Genomic DNA, 15,173 nt, shown 5'->3' on the forward strand with positions numbered 1-15,173 from the left:
ATCATATTGCCCCGTGTGTACGCATCTTAAGAGGCCGATTTATCACCATTCGCATCTGAGGATGGCCCAACTTACAGTGCAATAAATGACTACATTGCATGGATGTATCAATTATTGCATGCAGTGGCAGAGCTTGTGATAATGCTCTGTCCGTGCAATGGGTCTCTGACCATCGAATGATCTCTCCTGGCTTCGCAAATAAAAGCCAGTGGGAACTGAAATTTTATTTGCGAGTGCCGAGACTAAGACGGGGCGGGGGGCTGACGTCCTGTGATGTCAGCCGCCTGCCCCCAGCACACATTGGCCCGCCTGCATAGTCGTGGGTATGCCCAGTGTTTCAATGGGGACGCCCATGCAATGCTGGGCATTCCCATGGAAAAGGACTATTATCACAAGGCCATGTCCCCATTTTCCCTGCTGTGGGGGCATGGCTAGTGACTCTATGGGGTAGATTTATTAATATTTCCTTACCGATCCTTAAGGGCGCAGGTTCGCTTCACCACTTTATCGTGGTGAAGAGAACCTGACTTTTGCCCATATTTATTATTGTGTGGCCGCACGTTATGGGAGTGCGTTATCCCCTCCTGCCGGGGATACGCTCCCTCCCATAACGAATGACGCGTTGGTGTCCGGCGGCGTCTTCTGCGCATGCGCCGGATACCTTGGTCTCGAGTTGTGTCACCGGCGCATGCGCAGTTTTCCGCTTGCTGGTCTCCGGCATCTGCAAATTCAAACTGCGCATGCGCCGGGTAATGTTCGCCGGGGATGCTGTGTACCCGGCGCATGCGCAGTTTGAATTTGCAGATGCCGGAGACCAGCAAGCGGCGAAGAAGAAAGCAGGAGAGCCCCGCAGCGCCAGATAATTCTGGCGATATGCACATTCGAAAAACAGAGGATCGCGCGGCCATCCATCTAATTAATAAATAAAGTATATTAGGCGGCGCCCAGTTAGATAACGTATATAACGTTATCCCTGCTTCCCCATAGCACCGCCGTTACAGCACCCGCACAGCGGGTTTGATAGATGAGGGGAAGCGCTATCCCCTGCTTTAGCGCACAGGGATAGCAAGGGGCGGCGGTACGCATCCTCCGACCTTTTCATACCCCCACTATCCACATCGGCGTGGAGTTGATTTTATATAGTTTGGCGAGCGCATCGAGCCACCGAGCCCGAAGCGTGGCGAGCGCAGCGAGCCCCGTGCAGGGACGCGGAGTACATGTAAAGTAGTCCGCATCCGCTCGCCACGCTTCGGGCTCGGTGGCTCGCTGCGCTCGCCACACTATATAAAATCAACTCCATTCCGGCGTGGATAGTGGGGGTATGAAAAGGTCGGAGGACGCGTACCGCCGCCTTTCGCGGGCTTGCTGCGCTCGCCACGCTTCGGGTTGGTGTTGATAGTGCCGGTGGCGTTAACAATGGTTATTGGGGGCTTTTTTATCTCATGCATCTCATGGATCTCATGGATCTCATGCATCTTATGCATCTTATGTATGCATAAGATCCATGAGATTAAAAAAATCGGGTCCATCGCGTTGATTGTATGCCTTAAGTACCTTAAACTTAAGGCATACAATCAATGAGACGGGCGCCGTGCTAGGAAAGCAGTACCAATTTAGGTTTAGGTGTCCCCTGTGCTCTTCACCATTGTGTGTCCAGGGGTAATTGGCCCATCCAGTTACAATAGTTAAGGTGGCAGTAATAAATACCTTGCATATACATGCTTACACTATATGGCAGTCTCTAATTTTATGGCTTGTTCATCCTCTGTGCTGGACACCGCCATGTGTTAAGGTGGGGGATAATATGCAGATTTTGTAACCTGTATGTCATTTTAATGATATTGTAGTTACCTATAGCCAAGGTCGTCCCTACCGTTAGGCAGAATACACAGCTGAGTAAGGCGCCAGAGGAATCAGAGCGCTGACCGTGTCTTCAAGCGAACAGCTCTTTAGTGATTTTATCACTCATACCTTACTTTTCTAGCGCTGTGTACGTTGTTGTATTTGTTTTCCTTTTCATGTTTGTTTAACCTGTATATTTCACTGCTTCCCTCTTCACCACTCTTATCCAAAAACAACAAATCAAGAAATAGGTTTTTATAATAAAAGTTTTTAATCATTTTTAACAGTTTTAATAATAGCAAATTTGTGCGCCCATCCAATACAACTCCTTTCTCTTGTCATAAGTGTCAGAAAAATACAGACGTGCCCAAGGGTTTTAGGAGAGGGTCTGCGACGTCACCATTGGCCTTGATCAGCCGGTTTCAGTTGCAGATTAGTGGAAGGGTCAATGCTACTCACATTTGCACAGACTGCAAAAATCTTTTGATGGTTCAGGAATTGCTTATGGATTTGGAAGTCGTTGCTGGTTAGCAATCCATTTGCAATTCCCCTGTCAGGGTGGCAGATATCTACTTGCAGTCAACTGCAGATTAGAGATCCAAGCCGAATTAGCCCCATTGTATGCAGCCTTACAAAAATCTATAAATCTGGTGGTAATATAAATACATTTTAAAGCCACACTTTCTGCAGCACTATTTGAAATAACCCCTGACTGCAATTTTTCAGTGCAAAAACCATAATTATAGTAATATAATTTGTAAGGGTAATATGGAGCCTTATAGCAACTTTAATTGCTTGTTTTGTGTATTTCATTTTTGTTTGCAAATACTGTACGCTTTTTTAAAATTTGAATGCAGTTCCTAATGACACCAGTGGATGGCACTGCTATGCCATGGAAGAAATAGTCCTTAAAATTTGTGCTGCAAATGATTTTATGTACACAGTACTGAAACAATGATTTATGCACAAACAACAACAAAACTATAGTCAGCAATTTCCCATGAGTACTGAAATAGATTTCTTGTAGTAGTTATAAAAATCACTTTTACCTGCTATTTGCCTTCAGAATAGTAATGATCAGTAAGCACTGACAGTTTTCAGAACACAGTGGCATTGTATGCTGGTCATCTGAACAATGTATAGGACAATATTTACCTTATGGTTCAAAATGCGTGAGGCCAAATATACCCTTTTAAAGCATATTTTCAAACTTAAAAATGCAGGAATATTTGAAACTTAATTTTTGTACAGTGTCAACTTTTTCCAGGATACATGGGTTTTGAAAGAGCACATCAAAAGAAATGAATAATAAAACTTGTTTGGTTTCAACTGTATTTTGGCATGTAGTTATTCAGTTATTATTTATTTATTTGTTAACTACCAGTTACAGGTTAAGCAACCCTTATCTGAAATGCCCAGGACCAGGAGAATTTTGGATAGAGTATTGTTCCAGATTTCAGAATATATATATTTTTTTCCATACTCACCTTGTGGTCAGGTGTACCTCAGTGTCCTCCAGCGTTCATGTCATCCTCCGGCATCCATCGCGTTCATCTTGGGATGCATCCCCGGTCCCAATGAAGCATTGCACAGGTGCGCCGGCTGGTGACATCATGACATCACCGACGCACCCGTGCAATGCATTATTGGGACTGGAGATGCCTCTGAAGACGGCCCCACAGATGCAGGGGGACCAGGTCAGTATGAAAAACAAAAATCTAGGTGCTGGGGGTTAAAAAAAAAAGTGTATATTCTAAAATTTTCTTTTTTGGCTACCTGGATAAGAAATACCCGACCTTTATTTATATAGCGCAGCCATATTCCGCAGCACTTTACAGAGAATATTTAACCCCTTCCTGACACAGCATGTTTTTGCCTTCCTGACAGAGCCCTTTTTTTCAAATCTGACATGTATCACTTAAGTGGGGATAACTTTTTTTTGCTTTTACTTATCCCAGTGATTTTGAGATTGTTTTCTCGTGACACATTGTACTTCAAATTAGTGGTAAATTTGGGTCGATACAGTCTGTGTTTTTTTGTGAAAAATACCAAAATGTCGTAAAAAAATGGAAAATTTAGCAATTTGCAAAATGTTAAATTTTCTGCTTGTGAGACAAATAATCATACCACTCAAAATAGTTAATAACTAACATAGACCATATGTCTACTTTATGTTTCCATCATTATTTCAACTTCCTTTTAATTTTTTTGGACACTAGGAGGCTTACAATATGAATAGCAAATTCTCAAATTTTCAAGAAAATTTCAAACACTGATTTTTTTAGGGACCAGTTCAGTTCTGATGTGACTTTGAGGGACTTGTATGTGAGACACCCCCATAAATGATGCCATTTCAAAAACTGCACCCCTCACAGTATTCAAAACAGCATTTTGGAAGTTTGTTAACCCTTTAGGTGTTTCACAGGAATTAAAACAAAGTGTAGGTGAAATTTCAAAATTTCATTTTTTTTGCAGATTTGCAATTTTAATACATTTTTCTAAGGAACACCGTAGATTTTACTAGAGAAATGTGACTAAAAATTGATTCCCCCAATTCTTTTGTTTTCATAAATATCCTATATGTGGCCCTAGTGTGCACGTTGACCAAACTACAGGCTTCATAATAGAAGGAGCACCTACTTGATTTTGGAGCCTCCTTTTTATGAGATTATTTTTTAGGCACCATGTAGGTTTCTAGGCACCATAAGATGCTAAAATTTAGGAACCCCCCCACAAGTGACCCCATTTTGCAAACTACACCCCTCAGGGAATTCATCTAGGGGTATAGTGTACATTTCAAACCCCCAGGGGTTTCACCAATTGTGGTACAACTGGGCAGTGAAAATGAAAAATTTAATTTTTTACACAAAAATGCAGTTCTGGCTCAAAATTTTTCATTTTCACAAGGAATGAAGGAGACAAAGCACCCCAAAATCTGTGCCCCAATATCTCCCGAGTACGGCAATGCCTCACATGTGACCAAAAAATACCATTTGGGTGCATGGCAGGACTCAGAAGGGAAGGAGTGATTTTGGGATTTTGCAGCTCAGATTCTGGTGGAATGTTGGTGGGTGCTATGTCGCATTAGCAAGACCCCCCAAGCACCAATACAGTGGAACCCCCCCACAAGTGACCCCATTTTGCAAACTACACCCCTCAGGGAATTCATCTAGGGGTATAGTGTACATTTCATACCCCCAGGGGTTTCACCAATTTTGATACAACTGGGCTGTGCAAATGAAAAATTACATTTTTTACACAAAAATGCAGTTCTGGCTCAAAATTTTTCATTTTCACAAGGAATGAAGGAGACAAAGCACCCCAAAATCTGTGCCCCAATTTCTCCCGAGTGCGGCAATGCCTCACATGTGACCAAAAAATACCATTTGGGTGCATGGCAGGACTCAGAAGGGAAGGAGTGATTTTGGGATTTTGCAGCTCAGATTCTGGTGGAATGTTGGTGGGTGCTATGTCGCATTAGCAAGACCCCCCAAGCACCAATACAGTGGAACCCCCCCACAAGTGACCCCATTTTGCAAACTACACCCCTCAGGGAATTCATCTAGGGGTATAGTGTACATTTCATACCCCCAGGGGTTTCACCAATTTTGATACAACTGGGCTGTGCAAATGAAAAATTACATTTTTTACACAAAAATGCAGTTCTGGCTCAAAATTTTTCATTTTCACAAGAAATGAAGGAGACAAAGCACCCCAAAATCTGTGCCCCAATTTCTCCCGAGTACGGCAATGCATCACATGTGACCAAAAAATACCATTTGGGTGCATGGCAGGACTCAGAAGGGAAGGAGTGATTTTGGGATTTTGCAGCTCAGATTCTGGTGGAATGTTGGTGGGTGCTATGTCGCATTAGCAAGACCCCCCAAGCACCAATACAGTGGAACCCCCCCACAAGTGACCCCATTTTGCAAACTACACCCCTCAGGGAAATCATCTAGGGGTATAGTGTACATTTCATACCCCCAGGGGTTTCACCAATTTTGATACAACTGGGCTGTGCAAATGAAAAATTACATTTTTTTTACACAAAAATGCAGTTCTGGCTCAAAATTTTTCATTTTCACAAGGAATGAAGGAGACAAAGCACCCCAAAATCTGTGCCCCAATTTCTCCTGAGTACGGCAATGCCTCATGTGTGACCAAAAAGTGGCAGGACTCAGAAGGGAAGGAGTGATATTTGGATTTTGCAGCACAAATTCTGGTGGAATGTTGGTGGGTGCTATGTCGCATTAGCAAGACCCCCAAAGCACCAATACAGTGGAACCCCCCCACAAGTGACCCCATTTTGCAAACTACACCCCTCAGGGAATTCATCTAGGGGTATAGTGTACATTTCAAACCCCAAGGGGTTTCACCAATTTTGATACAACTGGGCAGTGAAAATGAAAAATTACATTTTTTTACACAAAAATGCAGTTCTGGCTCAAAATTTTTCATTTTCAGAAGGTATGAAGGAGAAAAAGCACCCCAAAATCTGTGCCCCAATTTCTCCCGAGTACGGCAATGCCTCACGTGTGACCAAAAATTACCAGTTGGGTGCATGGCAGGACTCAGAAGGGAAGGAGTGATTTTTGGATTTTGCGGCTCAGATTCTGGTGGAATGAATGGTGGGTGCTATGTGGCATTAGCAAGACCCCCGAAGTACGGTGAAATTATGAACCTAATAATCCATAGATGTGTGGTATATTTTAAAACACTCCTTTATACATAGGCCGGGTTTGTCGGGGCAAGTGTCACACTGGAAAATAGTTTGCTTTCTTATTCCCTTTTTATAGCAAACTTTGCACCTTTTTTGTGTCCTGCCCTTTTTTCCAGTGGAGGGGATTTCATCAGGAAAATGCTGCCCTGGTACAATACGGGGGCCAATACTAGAAGTACTGGGGCCCTCTGCCTGCTGGTTCCCAAATATTAGGCCCTTTATGACTTCCTCTTGAAAGTGCATAAATGTCCCCCTCTGGCCGGTAGAACGGAATAGCACGTAAGCGTTATACAGTGCCATCTGGATGATATACACGGCCAGCTTCTTGTACCAGATTTTTGTTTTCCGCAGGGCACTGTACGGCTTCAGTACCTGATCTGAAAGATCCACTCCGCCCATGTACCTATTGTAATCCAGGATACAATTAGGTTTTGAGGTGTGGGTACTGGTACAGGGACGGAGGTGGTACTGTCTCCGTGAATTGTTGTCAGTATAAGGACATCCCTCTTGTCCTTATATTTGACCAACAACATATTTTCGGTGCATATTCCCATGCTTTCACCCCTTCTCATTACTTGGGCAATGTGCGTTTTTGGGAGGCCTCTTTGGTTCTTGCGCACAGTACCGCAAGCTGCTGTACCTCTTGAACCAAGGGCCTTAAACAGGGGGATGCTAGTGTAAAAGTTATCCACATAGAGGTGATAACCTTTATCCAGGAAGGGGTGCACTAAATCCCAGACAATTTTTCCACTAACACCTACGAGGGAGGGGGGGCATTCTGGCGGTTCAATTCTTGAATCCTTCCCTTCATATACCCTAAACATGTGGGTGTACCCTGAAGTGCTTTCACACAGCTTATACATTTTTATGCCATACCTTGCCCTCTTACTGGGAAGGTACTGGTGGAATTTAACCCTTCCTTTAAAATGTATAAGGGACTCGTCAATACAAATAAATTTTTCAGGGATGTACATCTCTGCAAATTTGGCACTGAAATGATCAATGACCGGCCTGACTGAATAGCCGGTCAAAGGTGGGATCATCTCTGGGTGGGCACTGTGCATTATCGTTGTAATGCAAAAATTTAAGGATCATCTCAAAACGAGCCTGAGTCATGGCCATACGGTAAAATGGGGTGCTGTACAGAACATCTGTACTCCAATATTGCCTAATTTCTGGCTTTTTTACTATGCCCATATGAAACACCAGACCCCAAAACGTCATCATCTCTACTGCATCTACAGGGGTCCACCTAGCAAATGATGACGTGGGGTTTTGAGCAATAAACTGCTGGGCATATAAATTAGTTTGGTCCACCATTAAATTTACAAAATCATCAGAGAAAAATAATTTGAAAAAGTCAATTTCTCTGAGACATGTGGAATCAAATTGGATTCCTGGCATGGCCAAAAACTCAGGAACCTGGGGCTCAAAATTGGCTGGTGGTGGGGTCCATACGAGATCAATTATTGGGGGGGGGTCTCAGCTGCTCTACGGGGGCGTCTTTGAGGGGGTCCCTCATCACTAGAGGAGGAAGAGGAGCTTAAGATGAATCCTTCAAATTCCCCGCTTGCCTCACTGGCTGTGTCAGAGTCAAAGGCAAGCATGGCATATGCCTCCTCCACTGAATATATTCTTCTGGATGACTGGGATGACATTTGGGATGACATTTGGGATGCCATTTTTATTTTTGTGTTTCTGGTAGTGAAATGTTTCAACACGTGTATAGTGTAGGGGGGTACAAACTTTATTTCAACCAGGGGGGTATGTAGTGTGTAGTGTGTATGTAGTGCAGAAAAACAAAAATACTTTATACAGGAATTTGATCCAATAAAAAAAAAAAAAATTGATGGGGTTAAAAAAAAAAAAAAAATTGAAGGGGTTAAAAAAAAAAAAAAAAAGGTCCGCGCCAAAAATTGAGCACAGATGTTGGTCAGTAACGTCCGTCACTGAACAGCGCTCAAAGGCAACAGGAATTTGATAAAAAAAAAAAAAAAATAGATCAACCCTGTGCCGAAAAAGCTGATCAGTGATGTTACGTCACTGATCAGCGCACAGTGGCCACAGGACACCCACAAAATCACAGTGTGTGTAAAAAAAAAAATTAAAAAAAGACCCCACAGCACCCTCAAAAAAAAAAAAGGTGATCACTGATGCGACACTGATTACCAGTGAGGGGCAGCAGGTGCACAACCTTTGGTGCAACTGACAGTGCAACTGGCAGCAACTGACAGGTATATATAAAAAAAAAAAAAAACCTCTGCACCCCCAAAAAGTTGCTGATCACCTCAGATATAGTGATCAGCACAAAAGGCGGGGGCAGCAGACACAAAATATAGCACTCTCTATCACTCTCTGTCACTATCTCTCTCTATCTCTCTATCTCTCACTATCTATCACTCTATGACACTGCAGCAGCAGCACTGACAGTTATATATATAAAAAATAACCCCTGCACCCCCAAAAAGTTGCTGGGGGTGCACAAAAGGGGGGCAACAGACACAAAAATATAGCACTCTCTATCACTCTCTGTCACTATCTCTCTCTATCTCTCTATCTCTCACTATCTATCACTCTATGACACTGCAGCAGCAGCACTGACAGGTATATATATTAAAAAAAAAACCTGCGCCCCCAAAAAGTTGCTGATCAGTTAATTTACACTGATCAGCACAAAAGGGGGGGCAGCAGTCAGTTATATAAAAAATATATAGCACAATCTGTCACTATCTCTCTATCTCTCTCTCTCTATCTCTCTCTATCTCTCTATCTATAACTCTATCACACTGCAGCAGCACAAAATATAGCACTCTCTGACACTATCTCTCTCTATCTCTCTATCTCTCTCTATCTCTCTCTATCTAACGCTATTACACTGCAGCAGCACAACACAGGAAGTCACAAGTAGTAACAGGATCCAGGAAGCATCCAGCACGCTACAAGCAGTGATCAGGTAAGTATTTTGCAAGGATCAGGTCAGTATATCACGGCAGCTAGGTACGGTGACCGCACTGCACGCAATTCCAGACCGGAATGGCGTCTGCAGTGCAGTCACCGTTAGTTTAAATCCCCCTCCATGGCTGTGATTGGTTCGTCGGTCCGACGAACCAATCACGGCCTTTGGGGGCGGGCGGGTGAGGTGGGGTGACACCAGTGTCACCCTTACACCCCGTGGTGATTGGTGCTGTACTTTACAGCACCAATCACCTCCGATCCCTGTGTCACCGGCGAACGTTATTCGCCGGTGACACAGAAAACGCTGTAATTGGCTGTTCACACTGAACAGCCAATCACAGCGATCGCCGACGGGGGGGCGGCATCGCAGCCCCCCCTGGGCATGCAGGGACATGTCTGCTGTCAGGGACAGCAGACATGTTTAAACTGTCACCGCGTCTATAGACGCGGTGACAGTTTAAAGCCATGACGTACATTTACGCCATGTGTCGGGAAGTACTTCCCGACCATGACGTAAATGTACGTCAAATGTCGGGAAGGGGTTAAACATGTACATCTGTCCCTGCCCCAGTGGAGCTTACAATCTATATTCCTTACCACATGTACATGCACACACAGACATTCTAGGGGTAATTTTGATGGAAGCCAATTAATGTACCAGAATTTTTTTGGATTGTGGGAGAAAACTGGAGTACCCGGAGGAGGAGGATTGGATTGAGGGAGGAAACCCACGCAAGCAAGGGTTGATGGGAATCAAACCCATAACCTCAGCGCTGTGAGGCAGTATTGCTAACCATTACACCATCTTTACTGCTGAATTCCTGTCTTTCTTAATTTTTTTTTTTTTTTGGGGGGGGGGGGGGGGGGGGGGGGGGGGGCAAGATTCTATAGATTGCATTGTCTATAGAGGCCTACCTATGTGCTTTACCCAGTACTCCCCTGAGAGGGATCCCACTGCTGCACATGCACGGTAGGAGTCTATGGTCATAAATTAGGATATACTCACAATGTAAAGGACATTTCGTATCAGAATACATATGATGTGTGATACATCTCTCCTCTGGTCTTCTGTATGACCTGGAAATACTGTTCCAATAGCTTAAGCTTCGATACTTATGGCTCTTGATGAAACTTTCACTTCACTGTGTTTGGGGTCAGAATGATTCCCAATTCTTAATTCATTTGTTATTAGATACATGAACCATTATTGATGTTGCTTCATGGAGAATTAAGTTTTATTGTGAAGAGTTAACCTTTATTTACTGCCATTGGTACACTTGTCTGTTATGTCATTTTTTTTCTAACCTTACTATAATATATAATGTAATTGTTTCTTTTTTTCTGAATTTTTCAAGCATATTTATTGGAGCCATAATACCAAATACTAATGAAACATAATATTTATTTAAATACTGGGTAAATAATAATAGTAAGAAACAAAATGTTTGTGCAGCCAACATTATGATATTTATGTTTTAAATGTAATGATATTTTATGTACAATTTTTATACAGTACAATTGCTTTTATTAAGCCGGCTGATTTGAAATGTTGTCAGACTAGTTCATATGAATGATGACAAAAATATGGCAGACACATTATATGGTCAGGGAAGTTTCTAGGTGCAGGTGCTGCCAGGCATTGGTAGCCAGGGCCGGCGACAGGCAGTTCAAGGGGGGACATCTGACCCGGGCCCCAATGGTCAGGGGGCCCCAAGGTTCAAGGGGCACTAAAAACAAAAGCAGTTGATTTTGTTTGTATGATGCCTGCTCCGCTAGTGGGTTGGAGCAGACATAAACATCCCAAACAGCCCCCCGGTTACTCGTCACATGGTTTGATCTCCCTGAGTGTCATGATGCCATAATGCTGCACCCTGCAATTCCTTTCACTTTGCTGCCACTGAGGAGCTGCACTGTTCCCACTCGCACTGATAAACACCAACGTAGACAGTGCTTCTAGTTCCTACAGTGCTTCAACAGCAGCTTCACAGCGCTGTCCATGAGGCTACATCCACATTGCATCCCGCTCCCCAAAAGTGCACAGTGTGTAGAGTGGACTGCACTTATAGAGAGCAGCTGCCAAGGGGACATGTTTAGCTGCTGCAAGCCGGTTGAAAGAAGTCACCACCAAGGTGAGGCATGTGTGAAAGGGTGAGTGTGTGTGTGTGTGTGTGTGTGTGTGTATGTATGGGGGAGGACTGGGGGGGATGTAAGGAGGGGGTAGTATGCTAGTCAGTTATGTGTATGGTCATAAGGGGCCCCCCAGAGATAACAGTGTATGGGGCCCCAAGATTTCTGTTGCTGGTCCTGTTGGTAGCAGCTATCATCACCTTCTGGGTGTCTGTATGGTGTGAACTAAATACTGTGCGTGACCCTAGAATATTGAAGATGTCACTCTAATAAACCTGTGGTTTGACAATCCGTGGTGAATAATGACCCCTAAGTGCAATGATGAGAGGAAAAAACAGATGTGTGCAAATACATTTATTAGTGAAAGCAGGGAAATGGGGCTGGGCTGACCACCTTGCAACTTCCACTCAGTGAGTGGTGTCCTTTTTGCAGGCGGATAATGGGGCCACAGGTGGGGCAATCAATGTCCTGTGGTGGGTAGGGAAACGGGTGGGCGGGTGGGTAAATGCAACAAAATAGTCCCGAAAAAAGAGTCCAGAAACAATGAGGTATGAGGATGTCACCAGAGGTTGGCGTCCCAAGACACCCCAGTGGTGCATCCAGACATACCTTGAATCTGCCGCTTGGCGGGTGGTAGTTAGAGTAGCCGTTGATGAAGTTGTGGCCACTGGCGTTCTGTTGTCCCGGATCGAGGGTGCCAGTAGTAGACCACGCTGCTGCGACAGTGCGCTGGCGACTGCCGGAGGTGCGGGCCTGCGTCACCAGAAGCGCGACGCACTGGAGTGGCGTGCGCTCGACTCACTTGGGAGGAGACTTTGATGGATGTGTGAAGCTTGATGCTGTGGGTGGGCGTGTATGTCCCAACACGTTTCAGCCGAGGTCCGGCCTTGAAAAATATGCAAGTGCTGCTCTCACCCCCGCATATATATATATATATATATATATATATATATATATATAGAACAAGAGAAGACAGCACTCACACTTAAAAAAGAGTTATTTCTGTGTTCAAAAGAGGTTTACATGTGTGACCACGTGGCTCAAATATATTCCAATTATCCCACCATGTGCTAGGGGGGATTTGAACACTCTCCTTAAACAAAATGATGAATAAAAGTCAATGGTTTTGTGTAAAATCACATTTGTTGTCTTTTTATTCCAATTTGCTAAATTCCATCATCCGACGTTTCGGTCCACAAGCGGACCTTTTCAAGGAGCTTTTCAGATGGATCATCAACTTATAGTATAGCTTTCACCTCAGCCCTGGAGGAAATGGAGCTGTCGGGGCATGATGGAATTTACCAAATTGGAATAAAAAGACAACAAATGTGATTTTACACAAAACCATTGACTTTTATTCATAATTTTAAGGAGAGTGTTTTCTGGTGGGAGGACAGCTTGCTTGACTGCAGATATCTCCAGTTCCCGGAACTAGATTTCTTAGCTTTTAATGGAATTAATAACTAGAGAATCCCACCTACCAAATGGTATTGGGGATTAGGGGATCAGAATTCAGGAGGCAGAGCAAACTGCCCACGAGTATATAATACTACATACCAGGTGTGTGGAGCTGGAGCAGTAACCAGCTGCTGGAAGGCTGATATCTCTGGTTCTGGGTAGAGTAGAGACAAGCTTCTAGTGTCTCTTAAAGGGGGAGAGTCCCAGCTTTTGGAATATATCCTCAGAAAAACTTTGTCAGACAGAATCTGAAATATCTGACTGGGCAGAGAAATTAACAGGCTTGGATGGGGACCACTGCTTTGAAGTCAGAAATCTCCGGTTCCCCAGGGCCGATTTTTAAAATTCTTGTACCCATGGAAATAGGGGACCCTCAGATTTCAGTCTAGGTCCACTAGATTTCCTGTTTCGAAATGGCCCTGTACACAGTACACAGTTTATATTGCATTATCTTTAATTATACGTTTTTACTTGTGACTTGTGTAAATAGACACCTCCTGTCTGTTTCTGTGAACCAATGCTGCAATGGGTCACTATGCCTAACCACTAGCCATTTTAGTAAGTCAGAGGCTAATCAGATTGGCCATCGGTAGATGCAAACTCTGGCCATGGCACTCCCAGGGAACAGGCGAGATCGTAGCATGTGGTGAACTTCTAATATCGGCATAGTTTTCAAACCATTGGGTTTGATGACTACTAGGAATCAGGCACGCAAATGCAAATATTATGAAAATTAGCCAAATAAAGTGAAAAGTAGCAACGTTTAAAAAAAGTATGAAGTCTATGTACATTTTCCCAATATTATCCCATGTACAATGGAATTTCACAGTTCAATAATGCAATTTTTCCTTGGCATCCTAAGGAGATAGATAGAGAGGGTGTCCTTTGCTCACATTATTGGTTACTTACATAAAACCATTAGTAGGAAGTCGTTCTTATCTCCGGAGACACAAATAATGAGGATTGATGTGGATTAACAGTAAATTGGATCAGTAAAGTGATGACATGCTGACGACAGCATGTTGTGTGACAGATATGTGTTTGATCACAATGCAGTTTGTGCTGGTAATTTCAAAGCATACAAGTGATCCTTTATCATGAATTTGGAAAACAGTATTTCTTATTTATATAACATAAGAATTCTACTGTATTCGCAGTATGTAAAGATTAAAATTAAAGAAATGTTATGTACTTATGTTCCCAAGTAAGTAAGTTAGTTCATTATGGTGAGTGTTGAGTCCATGTATTTGTATGTTCCCAAGTATATATTTTCCTTGTGAGAAGTCCAATTTACTTGCTTTATATGCATTGAAAAGTCTGCCGGTCTTCTGCTATACAGTCCTGCGAAGGTTGCGAAAATTTGTTCACATGCTGCTTTCTCCATAACATATGCATGCAAAACCACCTGCCACATCATCACAATATAGAAATGAAGCAGAAGAATCAGACATGTCTGGTAACATATGGAGTACAGCTCAAGGGAGGCAGGTACTATATGACAGCTTCTGGTATAGGACCGCTTCAGTGGTAAGTAATGTGTAACAACTGTATGCAAACCGCACTCACCATTCCCAGGTTGGGGTGCAGTGGCGTGTGACCACGTCCTCTAATAAATACAAATACAGGGGCTCAAATTAGTTTATTATTGTGAGTGTTGAGCCCCTGTATATGTGTGTGTATGTATGTATGTATTTATGTATATGTGTATATATATATATATATGACAGTTGTGTAGCAGGAGCACTCGTGACAATTGGCAACAAAGTTAAATAGAAGAAATGACACACAGCAGACTGTGTTTTGCAAGTCAACGTTTCGGGTGTTGAAACCCTTTATCAAGACATTGTCACGAGTGCTCCTGCTACACAACTGTCATATATATATATATATATATATATATATATATATATATATATATATATACAAACAGTTTTTGGTGGTGCGGCACTCCCCGCATATTAACCAGACAGGAAACCGGTTTAAAGCAACGTTTCAATGTCTTTATTTAGACATTTTCATCAGGCAACAAAACAGAAGTAAGTGACATACCTTTATACACCCCAGTGTTAAC

Source organism: Crinia signifera, chromosome 3, assembly GCF_055691185.1.
Source record: "Crinia signifera chromosome 3, ASM5569118v1, whole genome shotgun sequence".
NCBI lineage: Eukaryota > Metazoa > Chordata > Amphibia > Anura > Myobatrachidae > Crinia > Crinia signifera.